This window comes from Giraffa tippelskirchi, chromosome 1 (assembly GCF_054371585.1).
Source record: "Giraffa tippelskirchi isolate mGirTip1 chromosome 1, T2T-mGirTip1v1.2.pri, whole genome shotgun sequence".
Taxonomy (NCBI): domain Eukaryota; kingdom Metazoa; phylum Chordata; class Mammalia; order Artiodactyla; family Giraffidae; genus Giraffa; species Giraffa tippelskirchi.
Window position 1 is genome coordinate 189,174,087 of NC_137275.1, and position 22,436 is coordinate 189,196,522.

At 41.0% G+C, this 22,436-nt stretch overlaps 1 long non-coding RNA gene across 1 annotated transcript in view; it reads left to right on the plus strand.

Annotated features, from left to right (window-relative positions):
* Positions 1-506: 506 nt before the first annotated feature.
* LOC145515675 (uncharacterized) overlaps positions 507-22,436 on the plus strand; it is a 143,143-nt gene continuing 121,213 nt past the window's right edge. Inside the window, exons 1-3 of the long non-coding RNA XR_014060965.1 lie at positions 507-1,138; positions 1,395-1,574; positions 3,523-3,628. This is a non-coding gene — a long non-coding RNA (uncharacterized LOC145515675). The remainder of the gene's footprint in view (positions 1,139-1,394; positions 1,575-3,522; positions 3,629-22,436) is intronic.

Genomic DNA, 22,436 nt, shown 5'->3' on the forward strand with positions numbered 1-22,436 from the left:
CCTAAGAGGGACCTGAAAAAGAAAAAAAGGTTCTTATGCTGAGGGAAGCCCCATCGCTAGTGGGGAGACCAACCAGGACAGAAGGGGAGCTTCAAGAGGCTCAAAGGAGCACACAACAACCAATTTTTGGTGGGCAGGACAGAGACAGCCGCACACAGATGGCCCCTGCCACCACCCTCAGTGCCTCAGCCTGAGACAGTATCCACTGGCGCAGGCGGGGGCTGGGTGCTGGAACACCTGTTTAGGTGACAGGTGACACCACAGTGAACACTCTTCCAGGGTCTGGGAGAGGACTGCTGTTAGCTGTGTGGAGACAGCCTGAAAGGGTTGTGGCTGGAGTGTGGTACAGTTGCAGCTGGGCATGTTCCCAGAAGTCCAGGCGGGCCAGAAAGGAGGGGCGGGGCCACATTTTCAGCCTCTTTCTCCACACGCCGGCCCCGCCCCCTCAGGCTCCAGAGAGCATGCGCAGCTGCTTCTCAAGGTGTTTTCCCCCCACCCCCACCAGGCAGGCTCACCTACTGGTCAGAGTCTCCCACTGGCTCAAGGGCTTCCACCTCAGGGGACTCCAGGGCAGCTTCCAGCAGGTTTCTCAGTACAGAGGCGGGACTGAAACCACAGCCCAGTCCTAGGGTCCATGTCAGCTTAGGGCTGACATCTTTCCCGTGGGCTTCGAGAGCCCCGGGTTTATACCTCTGCAGTCGGCTTTGTAACTTAAGAGTCTGAGGGCCTTCCTAAGGGTCCGATAGCGGGTGCACCTGTGATGGACAGGTCTGGCCTTAGCAGCTGTGGGCATTGTGGGCGTATGTCCAGAGCCTGGGCTGGGTCAGAGCCAGAGTGGCCTCCATATCTCCCACAGTGGGTCCCCATGCCCAACGACTGAGGTCCTGGGACCCGACTTCAGTAGCCTGGTGAAAAAACGACTGAGGAACACCGGGGATGGTGGTCGGCATTCCCAGGGTTGAGGCCGGGTGGAGGGCGGCGCCAACAACAGTGTACTGTGTGAGCCCGCACACAGGTGACAGGTGACATCGCAGAGAACACACCCCGATGGACAGCACCTCAGCCAGGGAGCGCTCCCATCCCACCTACCTAATCCCACAGCTCAGAAACGGGTCAGGGCTTACCCTGCCCTGACAGGGCAGTTACAACAATAGAGCAAAGAGGAGGCCCCAGCTCGACATCCAGTGCAGGCTCTCGGCACCACAACACCCGTCACACCTCCTAGCAAGGGGCTAACGGCTAGCATATGCTGAGGAAAGAGGTGGCAGCCATCCACTCTAAAAACAGCCCTCACACCAAAAATAGGAAACCCAAGCAGGCTACACAGGGATGCTCCCACTTAAAAAATAGCCTTCCAAGACCACAGTAGATAATTGTTTCTCCTAAACTCACAGAGCGAAAGAAATATAAGTAAAATGAAGAAGCGGAAGAATCACCCCCAATGAAACATCAAGAGAATTGCCCTGAACCAACAAACAGTGAAACAGATCTCTTCAGTGTAGTAGACACAGAGTTCAAAAAGGAGATAATGAAAATACTGAAGGGACTCAGAAGGACTACTGATAGAAATGCAGGTAACTGTAAAAAGGGAGCTAGAGGCTATAAAGAGGAACCAAGAAAAATTAGAGAACTTATTTGCCTAGATGAAAGCTTAGCTAAAGGCAATCAACAGCAGAATGAATAAGGCAGAGAATAAATAAGTGATTTGAAAGACAGAATAATCACACAATCATACCAGCAGATAGAAAGCCAAATGAAGAAAAAAAATGAAAGCAACATAAGAGACCTGTGGGATACTATATATATCATGACAATTTATACATAATAGGGATCCAGGAGAAGAAAGAGAAAGGGAGATTGAAAATGTATTTGAAGAAATTATGACTAAACACTTCCCAAACCTAAGGAAGGAAACAGATATCCAGGTACAGGAAGCACACAGTGTCCCAAACAGACTACACCAAGACATAATTAAAGTGGCAACAATGCGTTCCCAGATATTAGGGGAGTTTTTTGATGTATTGTAAATGGTATTATTCTTTTTCATTTTTCAATTTTTCCTTGCTCATAAATAGAAGTAACAGTAGATTTTTGGATATTGATGTGTATTCCCCAGCCTTGGTGAAAGTGTTAGTCCATCATTCATGTCCAACTCTTTGCGACTCCATGGACTATAGCCTGCCAGACTTCTCTGTCCATGAGATTTCCCAGTCAAGAATACTGGAATGGATAGCCATGCCCTGCTCTAGAGGATCTTCTTGACCCAGGGATCAAACCCAGGTCTCCTGCATTGCAGGCAGACTCTTTGCCATCTGAGCCACCAGGGAAGCCCCCAAAGTTACTTAATAGTTCAAGTTGTTTATAGATTCTTTGAGATTTCCTAACATACAGTTATGTCAGCTTTGAATTGAGATACTTTTCATTTTTCCTTTTTAAGCATTGGTACTTTCATTTCTTTGGGGAACTTTCCACTGGCTAAGTCTTCTAGGACAACGTTGAATTAGAAGTAGTGACAGTAAACATCCTTTCTCCTTTCCAGATCTTAGAGGGAAAGCATTGAATATTTCATCATTTATATATATTAACTATAGGTTTTTTACAGACACACTTTACAGTATGCAGTTTGAGAAATTTTCCTTCTTTGGTAAAAATTTTAACCACAGACAGCTGTTGAATTTTATCAACATTCTCTACATATATTAAAGATGACTATATGTTTTATCTTTTATTCTGGTAATGTAGCAAATTATATTTATTGCTTTACATGTATTAAACCAATTTATATTCTTGAGATGAATCTCATCTGACCATTATGTACCACTTTTTTTCATATTTTTGAATTGCTAATAATGGTTGATAACTTTTTATCTATGTCTACAAATGATATTCACCTATATCTTTCTTATAATGTCTTTGTCAAGTTTTGATACTAGGATTGTGCTGGCCACATTAAATGCATTGCGAAATAGTACCTCTTCCTCTATCCTCTGAAATGATTTGTGTAAGACTGGTAGTATTTCATCACTAATTTTTTTTTTTTTACAATTTATCAGTAAAGACATTTACTATAAAGACAGTACAGGCAGTACATTTAAATTTACATAAGGGCAGTAAAGTTTAGAGTTTTTCTGTGAAGTTTTTAATTACATTATTTTCTTTTTTAGTTTTTAAATTAATTAATTTATTTATGGCTGCACTGGGTCTTCATTGCTCACAGGAGATTGCTCTAGTTGCAGTGAGCGAGGGCTACTCTCTAGTTGTGGTGTGCAGACAACTCATCGCGGTATGTGGGATCTTCCCTGTCAGGGATCAAACCCATGTCCCCTGCATTGGCAGGCAGATTCTTATCCACTGGACCATCAGGAAGTCCTGCATTATTTTCTTGAATAGATATAGAACTATTTGGGTTTTCTACTTCTCCTTGAGATTCAGTTAAAGTTTGCATTAAAAGGAAGGGAAGTTAAAACTTAATTCTGTTTTACAACTTTCAAAGACATGATCTGGTTGATTCTTATTTCACAGCATCTTCCTTCCAAAGAACCAGCTTCCTACCATGGAGACCTATGGAGCTCCTTGAATAGCCGCCAAGTCCTTCAACATCACCCTGGAAGCACTGGAAGTAAATTAAGTAAGTTTGATTACTCTCAGTCCTCAGTGATGTGTTTTAGCCCATGAAATGGCATCTGGACATCACTCATGATCAGCGTAGATCTAATCACACTTTAGATACCCTCACTTTCTAAGCCATTCTCCTGGGACTTTTTCTTGTATTTTCGGTGAGATTATTGAGAACTGGGCGTATTTGTCTTTGCAAGTTACAGAGCCTTGGAGCCACTGTTCCAGCTTGCATTAGTGAAGTGTTATCTCACATACCCCACATGGGACTGCTGATTGTATCCCAGTCATGGGCACTTCCTAGAACTGTAGACCCCAGAGCCATTATCTTAACATCATTGACTCAGATGCTATCTATATGAAATACATTATTTATTATTATCTCCATCATTAGATTTTAATATTTGGAAAGCAACTAGCATGCTTCCAATATAGCCTAAACAAATAAAAGTGTGTCTTATAGCTACTAATACTGAGCTGGGTCGGCTGCAATGAATGTTTGTTTTCACTTATTTGGCTTGCAGGGTTCTGCTTTCTTTGGGAGGTAACCTTGAAATTTCTTTTTCTGTTGGGAATCGTTTACTGAAAAGGACATTGGAAGGGGAAGTGATGAGTACGTTCACAGAGGTTTTTACAATGCAATTTTGAAGGAAAAAAAGAAAACAAAAGAGGCCAGGAAGAACCCTGGAACAATATTCCAATGTGTGGAGAATGAAAATAGCTCTGACACATGTACAAAAGGGGATGATGTGGTCAGGGAAGAACATTCTGGTACATTTAGAAGTGTTATGATGAGATGTTCTCATGGGCAGAGCTAAGGCCACAAACCCAGTGTATCAGAGTTTGAGAGCTGCTTATCTGTGTGCAAGCATGGAGGACCTCCTCTTAGAAGATACCAGGGGAGAAAGGAAGATGATGCTGTCTATTGCATCCTGAGACCAAGTTTCTCTGCACTTTGGGGGCTAGAGTAGAGGTGAGGCAAGAGTTAAGAATCCTCACCTCAGTTGAGCAGTAGTTAGCTAAGGACCATGAGACTGGCTGTCATGGGCTTGCTCTTCTGGGGAAGCCAATAATGAGCCCACTTATCTTGGCTCTGTTTGGGCTTTGGATTCTTGGCATTGGATTGAAAACTTTAACAAAAGGTCTTGACTGCATCTCAGGACCCATTTTCTATTTTCTGCTCTTTTCAGTTAAGCTCTTTTTGGAGTCTCTTAGTTTCTCTCCAAATCTTTTACCAAATCCCATATTAGCTTGCATTTTTCTACCTGTTGGCTTCAGCCTCCTGATGCTGTCTCACCCCAAAAAGCAGCATTTTTTTTAATATACCACTTCATTTTGAATCAGCATCGATAGAAGTATCCATGGATGTCTGAGCATTGGTCCAGCTCCAAAAAGAATCACTTAGAATCATAAGAAGTTCCCATTCTGGGTGGGAGAGTGGAAATGTAAAGTCTATAGACTGAGAAGGTAGTCAGAAAAGCCATAGAACATAGTCCAGAGCTGGGCAGATACCTTAAGGTTTACATTTCCATCAACAACATAAGAGGATTCTTTTTCTCCACACCTCTTCCAGTGTTTGTTATTTATAGACTTTTTAATGATGGCCATTCTGACCAGTGTGAAGTAATATCTTATTGTAATTTCAATTTGCATTCTCTAATAATTAGCAATGCTAAGCATCTTTTCATGCGTCTATTGGCCAATTTGTATGTCTTCTTTGGAGAAATGAATTGTATGAGCTGTTTGCATGTTTTTGAAAGCAGCCCCTTGTCAGTTGCAACTTTTGCAAATATTTTCTCCCAGTTCAAATGTTTTCTTTTCAATTTGTTTATGGTTTCCTTTGCTGTGCAAAATCTTGTAAGTTTGATTAGGTCCCATTGTTTACTTTTGCTTTTATTTCTATTGCCTTGGGAGACTAACCTAAGAACACATTGCTACAATTTATGTCAGGGAAACACATTGTATAATTTATGTACATTGTAACACATTGCTACAATTTATGTTTTGCCTATGTTCTCTTCCAAGAGATTTATGGCGTCCTGTCTTATATTTGAGTCTTTAAGCCATTTTGAGTTTATTTTTGTGTTGTATGTGAGAGATTGTTTTGACTTTACATTTACATGGCTATCCAACTTTCCCAACATTGCTTACTGAAGAGACTGTCTTTTCTTCATGTATATTCTTGCCTCCTTTATTGAAGATTAATTGTAAGTGTGTGAGTTTATTTCTGGGCTCTCTATTCTGTTCCATTGAGCCATATGTTTTGTGTGCCAATACCATGTTATTTTGTTTACTGTAGCTTTGTCGTATTGTCTTAAGCAGAGTTGGCCCTTCTGAATTCAATTCTCTGACTTACAGTGCCATCATCTAAGTTTTCATTAGCTTTGAGGGCTTGGGTCCTTAAATTGGGCTCGCAAACTTAGATTTTAGTTCCTGAGGTGGCCTAGACCAGGGCAGTAATTTTCTAACAGTCTGGATCCACCAGCCTAAAGGTGGTATCCATTTTGCTTTGGTGGGTTTACACACCCTCCTAGTTGTAACTTCATTCTCAACCTCACTACTGTTTGGTCCACTTTTATCTGGGTTTTGAGCTTTCAGTTCAGTTCAGTTCAGTCGCTCAGTCATGTCCGACTCTTTGCGACCCCATGAATTGCAGCACGCCAGGCCTCTCTGTCCATCACCAACTCCCGGAGTCTACCCAAACCCATGTCCATCGAGCCGGTGATGTCATCCAACCATCTCATCCTCTGTCGTCCCCTTCTCCTCCTGCCCCCAATCCTATCAAGCATCAGGGTCTTTTCCAATGAGTCAACTCTTCGCATGAGGTGGCCAAAGTATTGGAGTTTCAGCTTCAACATCAGTGCTTCCAACGAACACCCAGGATTGATCTCTTTTAGGATGGATTGATTGGATCTCCTTGCAGTCCAAGGGACTCTCAAGAGTCTCCTCCAACACCACAGTTCAAAAGCATCAATTCTGCGGCGCTCAGCTTTCTTCACCGTCCAACTCTCACATCCATACATGACCACTGGAAAAACCATAGCCTTGACTAGACGGACTTTTGTTGGCAAAGTAATGTCTCTGCTTTTAAATATGCTATCTAGGTTGGTCATAAGCCTCCTTCCAAGGAGTAAGCGTCTTTTAATTTCATGGCTGCAATCACCATCAGCAGTGATTTTGGAGCCCAAAAAATAAAGTCTGACACTGTTTCCACTGTTTCCCCATCTATTTCCCATGAAGTGATGGGACCAGATGCCATGATCTTAGTTTTCTGAACGTTGAGCTTTAAGCCAACTTTTTCACTCTCCTCTTTCACTTTCATTAAGAGGCTTTTTAGTTCTTCTTCACTTTCTGCCATAGTCTCCAATTTCTCACTTAGACTGGAGGTTTGCTGCTGTGAATTCAGGATTGTCTGAAGTCTTCATCAGTCACAGAAGGTTGGATTTATCACTCTCTATGTTAGTCACTAACTCAAGTCTTGGCATGAAGAGATTAATCTCCTGAACCCATTCAGTGGAAATAGAGGTGGGGTTGGAAATGATTTGTTTTATGTAACATTTCTTTTTCTTTGAGTGGTGCAAATCTCTTAACACTTCAGTCTGTTGGCTGGGAATTTTGCAATGTGATAGATTTGATTTGCCCATCTGGGAATATAGAATGATGAAAACATGTCTTCAGGAAATGGAAAACTTTCATAATGACCAGTACAAAGTGCTTTCATTGAGATAGTCTTTGTTTTACTCATTTTCGTAGCTACCAGTGTCCAGAAGAGCACTGAGCCCCAGCAGATATTCAGACAATATATAGTCCAAAAAGGAGCATTCTAGTGAGCCAAACAAGCTACAAATTCATTTCCATGACATTGTGTAAGATCCCTTATTACCAGTGTTCTGTGAAGCACTACAAATCTGAGTGAAATTTGACCCCTGTTTTCAAAGAATTCACAGTGTGGTAGGGAGACATATATGTGCTTATATTAGTTTGCTTGGGTCACCATAACAAATACCACACACAGTGGGGCTTACACAACAAAAATTTATCATCTCACAGTTCTGGAGGTTAGAAGTCCAAGACCAAGGTGCTGACAGATTTGGTTCCCAAGGAAACCTCCACCTCCTTGGCCTGTTGCTGTCTCTTTACACGACTGTCCCTCTGTATACATGTGCCCCTATTGTCTGAAATTTCCTCTTCTTATAAAAGACACAAGTCAAACTGGATTAGAAGCCATCTTACCAACTCATTTTAACTCCATAACCACTTTCAAGGCCATATCTTCAAATTCTGAGGTACCAGGAGTTGGGGCTTCAACATATGAATTTTAGGGGGACTCAATTCAACCCATGACAGTGCTTGTATTAGAATATGACTGGGTTATAAGGTGAGACATTTTAGCAAAGGATAGATTTCACTAAATGAAGGACAATGAGTTTTAGAAAATAATACCCTTGCTAGTGCTAAAGCTTTTCAAGGAAGAGAAAAAAAAATTATGTTACTACTTTCTCAGTTAATCCCTAAAAATCACTTTGAACTAAGTAGAACCCAGATTGGAGGTGCCATTTGTTCTGGTTTCTGAAATGTTATTTTTCTCTTAATTTAAAGATTAAAATGTATTAAATAAAATTAAAATAAAATAAAAATATTATTTTTTATTAATTTAAAGTGGCACATGTTTAATGTGTCACTTCTAGGAAGAGAACCAGAGTTTAATTTACCTTTTCAGAGAGATTTATATTGTTTCTTTAATGAGTCAATGCAAAAATCATTTGGCAGGGGTTTACTTACTCTATCATTAAAATTCAGAAAATAAACTGATTTTAAAATAAATAAATAAATAAATAGATGAAGTAGAAGTGGAAAAAAAAAACTTCTGATACTAAATTCTGTTTAACATAGTTTCACCCTAAAGTGATTGAAGATGTGTTTTGATCCCAATAGTTTATTATGGGAGTCTATTCTAGGAATTGTCCGAAGGTGGAAGGAAATAAAATATTAGGTGTCCCTCACCACTCAAATTAAAGTGCAGAGAACTGAGCACAGTATGAAACTGAATCAATAGACAAAATCAATCCATCAATCAATGTTTGATTTATTTATCCAACAATTTACTTAGACAAGTGTTTGTTAAATGAAGGAATAGTAAATCAGTGAGATATTTATTGAACACCCCCTATTTGTCAAGACTATGCTGAGCTCCCAGGAGAGCACAAAAGCTATTCAATAGATGAAATAAGAAATTTACAATTACAGTGAGAGATAAAACTACCAAACATGACATAGAGGATAATTAAATGATTAATCATGTGGTAGTTATGATAAATTAGGAGTGAAAATTTAGTAAAGATTTTATAGAAGAGACTACAAAAAGAGAATCTTAGATGATGCCTATAATTTGATTCAAGGGTCAATAGTCAGAAGGACATGCTAGGTGAAGACAATAATATTACACAATGTGGACACAACGCCAAGCGTGGAAAATTGGTGGGGTACCCAGACAGCTTGACTAAGGTGATATGGGTTGAGGAAGAGTGGGAGATAACATTGGAAATGTTGGCGGATGTCCTTAAACATCAGACTGAGAAGCTTTGACATGAAACAATGATATACAGTAAATCCCCTACATACAAATGAGTTCTGTGCTGAGAGCACGTTTATAAGTCCAATTTGTTCATAAGTCCAACAAAATTAGCCTAGGTACCCAGCTAACACAATCGTCTATATAATACTATGCTGTCATAGGTTTATAACACTTTTCACACAAATAGTACATAAGAAAAAAACAGAAAATAAAACATTTTTTATCTTAAAGCTTAGTACCTTGAAAAGTACAGTTGTACAGTACAACAATTGGCATACAGGGGCTGGCACTGAGGGAACAGGCAAGAAGAGTTACTGACTGGAGGAAGGAGAGGAGGTGGGAGATGGTAGAGCTGAAGGATCATCAGCAATAGGAGATGGAAGGCAAGCTGCAATTTCACTCACACCTGATGTTGATGAAATGCACATTTACATCGTTGAAAGCTCACAGCTTGAAAGTTCATAGGTAAAGGATTACTGTATACAGATCTCTTGAATCTGCCTTTCCAGGGAAATGATAGGGTAAAATGTGTTCAGGTAGGATAAGAGAAAAAGAGTAAGAATTTGATAGGGCAGCACAAGGAAGTTCCAACAATCTGGGCAAGTAGTAAGGCAACCTGAGAAGTAGGGTGGAAATGGAAGCAAATGATATGAGATATGGTGAAGAAAAAAATGCAACTATGTTACAGGAACTTCTAGATTTGGTAAGTCTGAGTAACTTGCAAAATATCTGCACTGACAGAGCACAGATAAACAGATTGGATTTGTTTGGCAGAAGTAGTCAATGATTATATTTGATGAGCTTGGGGTGCAAGTGAATAATCCAAGTGGAATAACCCATAGGCTCTTGGAGATAAAGAACCGGGATTTGGGTAAGAAAATTGACTTGGAAATACAAGCATTTCACATAAAAATTTCTTCAGTTAGGTGTTCTGTATGTTATCTTTCAATGGAATAGAATGTAGATATAACTTTGAAGGGCTTGCCTGTTGGCTTAGATGGTAACGAATCCATCTACAATGCAGGAGATCCTGGTTCAATCCCTGGTTCAGGAAGATTCCCTGGAGAAGGGACTGACAACCCACCCCAGTATTCTTGCCTGGAGAATCCCATGGACAGAGGAGCCTGGCAGGCTATAGGCCATGAGGTCGCAGAGTCAGACATGACTGGGTGACTAAACACACACACACACACATAGCTTTGAAACACAATTTATGTGTTTAGTATCAATGGAGTAACAATGTCAACACAAGTTAGGAGAATGGAATGCACTTCCTCAGCTAAGAGAATTGAGCAAAGAATCAGTTTGGGAGACTGAGGGAAACTCAGAAGAGTAATAGGAAAATAAAAAGAGTGAAATGTAATGAGAACCGAAGGAGGATAGAACTTCACAGAAACAGAAAGCGGCCAGAGGTGGGGGCAGTGAAGTGGGGAAGGAGAACCAACAATACTGTCAAGTTCAGCAGAGAGACGCGGATAGTGAAGAGCTAAGAACAGACCACCTGATTTATAAAGCACCACCTCCAAAAGAGAGTTGCTTTGACAGAATAACAAACGAACCCTGGGGGCGAAGAATTAAAGGTTAAGAATGAGACAGGGAGAAAGACATGTATGTCCTATCACAGAAGACTTGACAATCAAGTAGGTTGAGAATGGGAGCTCAGAATCCCACATTATTGGGAACTTCCTGGTGGTCCAGTGGTTAAGAATCCTCCTTACAATGCAGGGGACACGGGTTCAATCCCTGGTCAAGGAAATAGGATCCCACCTACTATGGAGCACGCTCTGGAGCCCTTGTGTCACACCTAGAGAGCCCAAATGATGCCATGAAGATCCCACATGCTGCAACTAAGACCAGATGTAGCCAGAAAAATAAAAAATAAATATTTCTTAAAAAAAGAAGCCTGCATTATTTAGAGCTTTATGGGAAGTGGAACACATCCAGTTATCACCCCAGTAAGAAGACGTTTCCCTCTGGGACTGACAGATGTTTAATAGTCTAAGTTGGTGGTACCAAGAACATGAGGGCTCCCCTGGTGTCTCAGATGGTAAAGAATCTGGATTCTCAGATGGTAAAGACATCTGGGTTCGATCCCTGGGTTGGGTAGATCTCCTGGAGAAGGGACTGGCAACCCACTCCAGTATTCTTGCCTGGAGAATCCCATGGACAGAGGAGCCTGGCAAGCTACAGTCCATGGGGTTGCAAAGAGTCCAACACAACTGAGCAACTAACACTTTCACTTCACTTAACCAAGAACATGAACTAGCAGGATTTCATCCCTAGAGGACAGCAAGTGAAGACAGTAACCCAAACTATGAAGATTGAATGACTACTGCTTAGCTGTTTACAAAGCAATTTGAGTACTCCAAGAAATAAATATCTTTGCCTCTGTGAAACAAGCTCAGTAGAAGGACAAGCAGCTGGGACAATTAGCAGACCACAATGTGAGTCCAGGCTTATCCAGTGCAATCGATTGTTTGTGTTCTGTGCTGCTGCCCCCTTGATTAAAACACCTAGCGACCGCCCCTGAGTGGTTTCAAAGCTGACACTTGAAATCAACCTGTGCAGTTTCACAGAAATTACTAAATTAAGATTGACAAATTGGCTTCATCTCATGTGCCAACTCTGATAAGCTGGTTGTGGCTGTTACGTGTACAGTGTTAAGAAAGATTCTGAAGTTTCTCTGGAAAGGGTATACTTTGATTAGCAACTTTGAACCTGGGCCTTCCTGTAGGAGGAAATAGCAAGCCACTCCAGTATTCTTGCCTGGAGAATCCCATGGACAGGGGAGCCTGGCAGGCTACAGTCCATGGGGTTGCAAAGACTCAGACACGACTTAGCAACTACACACACCTGGACCTTATAGGAGATGTTGTAGCATTGATGTTTCCCATCTTTGGCCTTCCTATGAAATGACTCTCTTACAATGCAACATACATGAAACCCATGACTTGAAAAAATTTGCTCTTTATCCTTCCTACATATTAAGTTTAGTTGAGGCAAAATCTGTGTTACAAATGTAAAACAGACTCATGATAAAAAAACAGAATATGAATAAAAAAGAGTCTAGAAGTGAAATTCAAAGCATAGTGATTAACAATGAGGGTAGGGTAGAGAGAGATACAGGCAAAAGAAAGAGGGATGAACTGATAAAGGAAAGGGGCAGAAATAAAAAGAAGAAATAGGTCTCTGTCCTCGTCACACTTTTTTCTTCCTCAAGTCCTCTTTTATTTCCTGCTTTCCTGTTTTCAATCTGAATTTGGCAGCCTGGGGTCCACAAAGCATGTTCCAGACCATCTTGCTGCAATCTGGTAGAACTCCCCAAGTCTCAGAAGACATCAAAGTCACATGACAACTGCATTAAAAAGGATTCTTCCAGTCAGCAACTAAAAACTGCTTGAATCTTTTTTTTGAAGATTTTTTTGATGTGGACCCGTTTTAAAGTCTTTATTTTATTTGCTACAATGTTACTTCTGTTGTTTATGTTCTGGTTTTGAGGCTGTGAGGATTGTGGGATCTTAGCTACCAGAGACTGAACTCACACACCCTGCACTGCAAGGTCAAGTCTTAACCACTGAACTGCCAGAGAAGTCCCAGATCTTAAATGTCTAAAACATGTACCTTTTACAGATAACAGATAAGCCAGCAATTTAACCATACGTCTGGTCCCTTACACTGACCTGGGTTGTTTTTTTTAAAAAAACCAGTCCAGAATCTCCATTTAAATTCCATACTTGGTCCTTGAAAATGTCTATGCTTACACATCCAACCAGAGGCACTATGAAATGTTTATTTAACCTTCAAGACTAGGGTTTTGCAGCAGATGGACTTGTTTTGACCATACTAAAAGCTTACCGCAGCCATCAGGGGCCTTCTGAATTTAATTCAGTGTCACAAAAACAATTCAGACCAGGAATGGAAAAAAAAATTCAAAACCACTGCTTGTCTTAGTATCTGAATGTAAATTACTTATGCTGTCTCATCCTGGGGACAGTGAGAGGAATAGAATGACTCAGAAATTTTCTTTGTGAAGCTGTTGGGGAGAATATAAAGCATCAGCATGGTTGAGATGAGACAGAAAGGTATACATTCTTTACCGTAGTGCTTGGCCTATCGTTTTGGTATTTCCTTTTAAAGTGACCAGACCACAGTCCAGAAATAGGCTTCCCAACTAGCTGGCAGCTTAACTCTTCTATTATACTACAAGAAGCAAAATGATGCCCTGAGTGGCCTCACAACAAGGTGTTCCCTATGTATGACTCCTTCCCAAATGGGGGCTCTTGCATTTGCCTTGTGTGCAATTCCTAACAGTCATGGCAGTCCAAACAGATTGGAAAAGAATTTCCAAACACAAAGTATTGTAGAAAGGAGAGGGTTTATTTTAAAGAACAAAGAGCAGAGATAATGTGGGCACTGTGAGCATAGCAGGCTGACCTCCTGACAGGCCAGGGAAAGTCAATGTTTTTCTTGAGTTAGGAGCCAATTTTTATAGCCTCAAAACAAAGAAAATTCCTGTTGGAAGGGTGGCATTAGGTGACTGGTTAGAACACTCTAGACTTCCCTGGTGGCTCAGACGGTAAAGCGTCTGCCTACAATCTGGGAGACCCGGGTTCAATCCCTGGGTCGAGAAGATCTCCTGGAGAAGGAAATGGCAACCCACTCCAGTATTCTTGTCTGGAAAATCCCATGGACGGAGGAGCCTGGTAGGCAATAGTCAGTCCGTGGGGTCGCAAAGAGTCAGACACGACTGAGCGACTTCACTTTCTTTCTTTCTTTCTTTACTTTAGAACACTCTAGGGTGAGCACTGGAATGGGTATTTTTGCCTCATAGAAGTCAAGAGGCCCACTGGTGATGATCAGGGGGCTTTTGTCAACAGTTTTAAAGGGGCTTAGTCAGAGGTTCAGAGGTAATATTGATTCTGCGCTCCACTTCTGTGTCCTTGGTGCAAGGCCTTTGCCACTGTGACCTTGGAAGTGGACTCCATACTCACCATTGCTAGCATCTAAGCCCTTCATCTATATGTCATTCACCAAATAAGTTGTCAGAACAAATGACAGTGAAAGAACACAATGGAACTAAAAATATCCATCAGGTTTCAGAAGAAATGAAATATTTATTATGAATAACATGGATCTGGGTTATTTGTATATGAGAACCTTATTCTGGGGCTGTAAGAAAAGAGTCTTCTAAGGTCCTGAAGCTGGATTCATGTAGGGTCTTCTTAGGGATGACGAGGGTGCCCCAAGAAATGTTGTTGCTGTTGTTATTATCGTTTAGTTGCTAAGTTGTATCCAACTCTTTTTCAACCCCATGGACTGTAGTACACCAGGCTTCAAGGGGTTCTCCAGGTAAGAATACTGGAGTGGGTTGCCATTCCCTTTTCCAGGGGATCTTGCCAACCCAGGGATCAAACCCACATCTCTTGCATCTCCTGCTTTGGCAGGTGGATTCTTTACTACTAGTGCCACTTGGGAAGCCTCAGCCCAAGGAACATCCCCAGCGAAAGGCAAGATAAGACCAAGTGTCCACCTCAGCCTTATTGGAGCCCAGGGACATGCATCCCTTTCAGGAATAAGAAAACAAGTGATGTTAGTTTCCAGAGAGGTTCTTCTCATGCTATTTAGAGCTTCCTTTGGGAAGTCTGATCTTTATCCCCTATAGAGGAAATTATGAGCACAACCTCACTCTGGCTGGAGTAGGAACTCTGATAATGAAGGGAAGAGGCTTGAGGGCAGCAGTGAACTTGGCAAGTGAGGATATTCTTTCTTTTGTCTGATGTCATTTACTTATGAGTTCTTTCACTGACTTATTCAACAAACCTCCTTCACAGCCAAACTCTAACACATAAGAGGATGTAAAGAATGGATACACGGCCTCTGGGGGCTTCTGGCCCAATGAGACAGACACTTAAAGAGGGGATTCTTAGAATGAGTCTTGATTTTAATGTGATTTATTGTTTTCTTTCAAGTTCTCACAATACCTTCATTATCAAAAACTTGGATACAGAATAGCACAATACAAGGTTAAAAGTCACTACCTAAACAAGCTTAAAAATGAGACAGTAGTACCTCATTGGGTGCAAAACTCCTTTGTTCCTATGTATGTCTGCACATGTGTCACATACTACCTGCTGGCTTAAGCTTTTCTTTAATTGAAGTATAGTTTATTTGCAATGTTGTGTTAATTTCTACTGTACAACAAAGTGATTCAGATATATATATATACACACATATATATAAATACTTATATATATACATATTCTTTTTCATATTCTTTTCCATTATGGTTTATCACAGGATATTGAATATAGTTCCCTGGTGCTATACAGTAGGACCTTGTTGTTTATTAATCTTATATATAATACTTTGCATCTGCTAATCCCAAACTCCCAGTCCATCCCTCCCCCACTCCCTCTCCCCATTGGCAACCACAGGTTTGTTCTCTATGTCTAGGGGTCTGTTTTTGTTTCATAGATAAGTTCATTTGTGTTGTATTTTAGATTCCACATGTAAGTGCTATTATGTGGTTTTTGCCTTTCTCTGCCTGGCTTTCTTCACTTAGTATGATCATCCATGGATCCATCCATGTTTAAACCTTAAAGGTAGAGACTAGGTGATGTCTGCTTTCATTCCAGGTGAAGAAGAGGAAGTCCTGAACCCAGATCTGGGAAACCCAGATCTTGGGGACAATCTGCTGTGTAATTGTCAGTCAGTCACTTAACCAGTCTGTCCTCAGTTCCTACTTCTCTACAGTTCAAGTGGGTGGCCTCTCTGAGGTTCCTGCCAGGTTTAGATCCCTAGGTTCAAGACTGGTCTGTTTAAATGTCACATTGTCCAGGTGAAATGGGAGCTGTAATTCAATATCCAAGCATGACGTGATTAAAACACACAGGCATTGGGTATAAAAAAGATAACCAGGACTTGGCTTTTATTTAAATGTCTCTTAGACTCAAGAATCCTCTGTAAATAGCATCCTGGGGAAAGTGCCACTTAATACAGAGATGAACTACTTTTTTGTACAGAAGAGTGAACCTCTAAGGCAAGGCTCCTCTGAATTGTGTTCTGAACAAAAGCTGCTATGGGAACAGTCTCTCCCAGCTGCTCCCTGACAACCTCCGCCCTGCGGCAGTGTTTGGCTGCATCCATTAGCATTCAGCAGCAGATCTCCTGCAGTCTGGGTCCCACATGCTGCAGAGGCCACGCTGAAATTTCAATTTGTTAAGAGGAATTGACTTGGCTTGAAGAAGGTGATGGATCACAGGAGCTATTAGCTAATAGCCTGTATCACCCAAAGTCTTGTTCTTGGCAGATAATAAGCAGCTAAAACAAGGGTGAATATTTACAGCCACATATCTCTTTGCCTTTTCCTTCAAACCTTGTGGATGTGAGGGTGGATAAAAGGATTCAAGTTCATAAGACCTGGGAGCATCTTCTGAGCCTCCATCTGGCCTTTTGCTTTGGGTCCCTCCCAGCTTAAGCTTAATGATAAATAAACTCCTTTCTATTTTCAGTACCTAGCAGAACTGATTAAAAAAAGCCTTTGATGTTAATAAGCCTGGGTCTAAGCAGCATGAAGTCAAGTGAATCCAGGTAATTTGATTAGTATCAATGAATCATCCTCAAAAGTGCAGTACACAGTCTCCTGAATTCTTAGGAAACTGAAGTTCAGAATGGCTGCCTCTACGGGTTCTTTTTCTGCTCCAGTGATGCTGCAGAAAAGTGCTTTAAAACATTCCCTGCTTACAAATGCACTCAGTTGAATCTGGAAATCCCAGCAAGGGACTCTAATCTCCAGCAAATATGTCATTCTTGACAACTAATTCCACCAAAGAATTTTTTTTCTTAGATCTAATGGGATTTAACATCTTTTGTAATACAAACGGGCTTCCCACATGGCACTAGCTGTAAAGAACCCACCTGCCAATGCAGGAGACAAGAGATTTGATCCCTGAGTCAGGAAGATCCCCTGGAGAAGGGAATGGCTACCCACTCTAGTTTTCTTGCCTGGAGAATCCCATGGACAAAGGAGCCTGGCGGCCTGCAGTCCATAGGGCTGCAAAGAGTCAACACAACTGAAGCGACTTAGTATGCATGCATAAAACAAACATCATTTTTAAGGAGGATGGCCATCTTTTAAAATAAGCAGCTGTAGGTCTAACTTATTATGTTGTATTGATTTGATCATCTCATTAACAAGTTTTAAAAAGATACTCAGATGTTTCTTAGAGCCTTTTGAATATATATGGTTTAAAGACGAATTATGTTAATCTAAGCCAACTGGTCACCTCCCACATTTGATTAACTGTTCTATGGACCTAACAGGAGATTGGTTATTAGATTATTTCTTAATAAAAAAGAAAGGAAAAGAGACAGAGCCTGATGGATTTGTAGATCTCTCTAGAGAAGACACTCTGTGGCCTTAAAGCATTTAGAGGCCATGAAAATAGGGAGCCTTCTGGAAACATCCATCAAGCCTTTCTGTACTGATTATGGTAAATTGCAGCCCCTAAGGGGATGAACCAATGCCTGTCTTGCTCTTACCCACTAAATTTTAAACACAAGTCACCGCCATCTGTGTCCAAAGGCCTCTGATTCAGAGGAGTTTCTTTTCTGTGGGGCTAGTATTTTTGTTTCATATTCCTGACCATCTCAAGTGAAGGTAATTAAACATACGAAGTGATAGGGTGCCTTACACAGACCACAGTATCTCCAGGCAGAATTAGGCTAATGGCCTTGAACAAATCAATTAGCTCCATCATTCTGTAGTATAGCATCCTGCAGCTTACTTAGAGTTCTCCTCCTGGAAACTTTGTAAGCAGAATTACATACCCTCCAAGTTGAGTCACTTGGCTTCATCAATAGCCCTGAGGGCATTCAGTAGGGAAGACAGTCAGGGACTCCATGACTTACAGTAGTGAACTGACATTCATCTCACTGCTTGTGGCTAGTACCTTGAATGCCTGCTTCTAGATGACAGATGAAAGTTAGCTGAAAACTCAAACCTGTGAAAAGTGTGCTCATGATAGAATATGCACAGGAGGCAGTGCCAGAAGTTCCTAGCATTTTTCAGATAATGAGGTAAGTCTGCATTCCTAGAAGCCTTGAGTACAGGCTTCCCTGGTGGCTCAGATGGTAAAACTCTGCCTGCACTTCACGAGGCAGATTCTTGAATTCAGGGTTTGATCCCAGTGTCAGGAAGATTCCCTGGAGAAGGTAATACCCACCCTAGTATTCCTGCCTGGAGAATTCCATGGATAGAGGAACCTGGTGAGCTACAGTCCATGGATCTGTAAAGAGTCAAACATGACTGAGCAACTAAAACTAATAATCCACTATGGGGTTAGGCAGAATGTCCTCACAATACAGTCCTTTATTGGAGTAAGGAATCTTTTTTAAAAAATATTTTTATTAATGAGCTGTCCAACTCACTTTTTTAAAAATATTTATTTACTTGTAAATATTATTTATTTATTTTTGGGTTCTTCATCACTGTGCATGGGCTTTCTCTAGTTGCAGAGAGTGAAATCTATTCCCTAGTCGCAGTACGAGGGCTTCTTATTGCAGTGACTTGTTTTACTTAGTTATATGCATTAATTTTTCTCCATATCCTTTCATAACTCAATAGCTCATTGCTTTTAGCACTGAATACTATTCTTGTTTCTGGATGTACCACATTTCTTAATTTGTTCACCTACTAAGGCCATCTTGGTTGCTTCCAAGTTTTGGCCGTCATGAATAAAGCTGCTATAAACCTTCATGAGCAGGTTTTGGTGTAAAGATAGGTCTTCAACTCTTGTGAGAATTCACATTTTTTTTTTTACTCCCAACAGAGTTCTTTTTTTATAATGCCTTGGACTTATTTCCTCTTTTATCACTTCCCTGTGGAATCCTGGAACCTAAAATTTCTCTCCCTGCTGGGTCTATGACATCCTTGAATCAATAGATGTCAAGGGTTAAAAGAAAACTTTTGGTCATTCACTCTAGCTCCTTTATTTTATAGAAATGAAAACCAGCCCAGAGAGATTTAGTCATTTGTCCCAGGGAACATCCCAGAAGCTGGCCTCTGACTCTAGGACCAATGCTGTTCCCCCATACAATGCTGCCCCCACCCTTCATGATAGGGGTTGCAGATCCTTCTTTCTTAGGTTGATTCGTTTTGGCTGAACTGGGTCTTCATTGCTGCACGCGGGCTTTTCTCTAGTTGCAGTGAGTGGGAGCTACTCTCTAGTTGCGGTGTTCAGGCTTCTCATTGCAGTGGCTTCTCTTGTGGAGCACAGGCTCTAGGACACTTGGGCTTCAGTAGTTGTGGCGCATGGGCTTAGTTGCTCCACAACTAAGTACGTGGGATCTTCCTGGACCAGGGGTTGAACCCGTGTTCCCTGCATTGGCAGGTGGATTCTTAACCACTGGACCACAGGGAAGCCCCAGGGTTTTTTTTAATTGACTAAAGTTATCTATTTGGGATGATGCAAATGTGATCTTGTACAAAGCTCAGAGGAAATACCAAGTCTAGAAGATCTCGCCTGCTAGAGGTAATTTTTGTTGTTACCTTTTCCTTGACTTCTATCATAGCATCTCAATTTATTCTCTGGGAAGTAGAACAAAGATTTTGATCTGATTTTATAAATGAGAAAGTGACACGGCAGGTCCAGGGCCAGAGTCTTCTGCATCCTGGTGTAAGGAATGGGGCAACACTTGTTCCTTTCTAAAGGGTGTAACAGGGGCTTCCCTGGTAGCTCAGTGGTAAAGAAGCCACCTGCCAATGTTCAGTCCCCAGGTCGGGAAGATCCCCTGGAGGAGGAAATGACAACTCACTCCCGTATTCTTGCCTAGGAAATCCCATGGACAGAGGATCCTGGAAGGCTACAGTTCATGGGGTCACAAAGAGTCAGACATAACTTAACAACTAAACAACAACAACAAAGGGTGGAAGAGAGAACTCTGGTGCCCGTGCACATAGAAGGTGAAGTGTGATCTCTGTACATTTGCTGGAAGGGAAGAGTTTCCATGGAGGAATCACAGCTCTGAAAATCTCCTACCTTCCCCACTCTGCTGGCGAACTGGATAAACATGTTGAGCATGTTGGTATCCAAGAACCTATCTCATGATATTGAAATTATTTGTTTATAAGTCTTCTCTTAATCAGACTACAAGGTCGTTAAGGACATAGCCATAAAATAGCCCATCAGTAGCTGTATGCTGAATGGCACTTATGTATAATCTAGAAACTACTTTTTTGGACGAGTACTGACAGCTAAAGAATTGGAATAAAAATGTGATTCTTTTATAATTTTGCATCTGCATTACTGGCTCTTTAGCATGGGTTATTACAACTATCTCATCTGGAATGTCTAATCTGTTTTAATAAATGGTTTGACTGTACTTCGTCCTCAGGCTTTTCATCACAAGAAGCAGTTTTATAGATCAGATGATAAACAGGGGAAAGTCACTTTTAAAAGCACTAGCCATTTCCCTGAAGAAAAGATTTAGTGTGGATACTTAGGAAAAAGAATATTGTTATACTGAGTGTCTCAGCTGTCAGGTTGTGGAAAGAAAAAAGTATTGGAGACAGTGGTGTTAGTGAAATGATACTTGTCGATACCTCCAATAATAGCATCTTAATCAAGGTGAATGTGAAATGATAGAAGTGGAGAGAGTACCATGTATAAGAGAGTAATATAGCAAGATAACTGATAAGAGAGAAAGAATGAGAAAAGATGATAGAATTATGATTTCTTGAATGAGTCAGCTGTTTGCTTGAACATTTTCATTGATGCTGCTAAAGGATAATCCTGCACCTCCAATATCTCTGATCTTCAATACAGCTGAACTTGGGGTACATGCGCTGGTAGGCAGCTTGTGTGTGCGTGTGTGTGTGTGTGTGTGTGTGTGTGTACACATGTCCGGAGGTATCAGGAGAACCATACAAGCAAATCAATGAGCTTTACGTCTTAAAAGTTCAGTCCTCAGAAGTGACTCATTTCTTCCAAAAGAAGCTTCCCTTCATGATGGATAGGTAGTCAATTCCTGTCAGCTAATGCCTACATCCCCCCCATGGTCTGGAAGCATAAAGCTGTTCTCTCGGAGGAAGGACTTAACAATAGCTCTTTTATGATGATATGCAAAGAGAACACAGAAATAGGATTTCAGCTTTTTGAAAGATAGTGAAGGGAAAACCCAATCACAAAGCACTGAACCGTTGGAAGACTCTGTTAGTCTGCACTCTGCTGTTGGCTGCCTATGTGACCTTGGACTCTATAGGACCTTTAACATCCCTCCTTAGACACAGTAGTTTAGAGCTACAATGCATTTCCTCACACACTTTTCAATCTGCAATTCTCTAACAGAATTTCTTCTATATAGTCAGCTACACCATTCACTCATCATGTGTTATTTCATCCAACTAATGCTGTCCAACACTATGGTATGCTGAATATCATATTGTAACCTGCCTAAAGGCAGTTTCATTTTCATATTCTCTACTGTCTAATCCACTGTTATCAAAGGCCCAGTAATTATTTGTTGGACTGAGTTGAATTGTGTCCTTTGGTCAAAGTCAAAGACTAGACATGCTGTTTTTTTATTAAAAAAAAACTTTATTTTATATTGGAGAATAGCTGATTAACAATGTTGTGATAGTTTCAGGTAGAAAGCAAAGGGACTTGGCCATACATATACATGTATCCTTTCTCCCCCAAACCCTTCTCCAGACTGCTATATAACATTGAACAGAGTTCCATGTGCTACACAGTAGGACCTTGTTGGTTATTCATTTTAAATATAGCAATGTATACGTGTCCATCCCAAACTCCGTAACTATCACTTCCCCTCATCCTTCTCCCCTGCAACCATAAGTTCATTCTCTAAGTCTGTGAGCCTGTTTCTGTTTTGTAGATAAGTTTATTTGTATTATTTATTTTTAGAGCAATGTCATATGATATTTCTCTTTCTCTGTCTGACTTCCTTCAGTTAGTATGACAATCTCTAGGTCTATCCATGTTGCTGAAAATGACATTATTTCATTCTTTTTAATGTCTGAGTAATATTCTGTTGTATGTATGTCTGACATCTTCTTTATCCTTTCCTCTGTCAATGGACATTTAGGTTGCTTCCTTGTCTTGGCCATTGTAAACCATGCTTCCATGAACACTGGGGTGCACGTATCCTTTCAGACCATGTTCTTCTCCAGATATATGCCCAAGAGTGGGATTGCTGGATCATATGGTAGCTCTATTTTTAGTTTTTC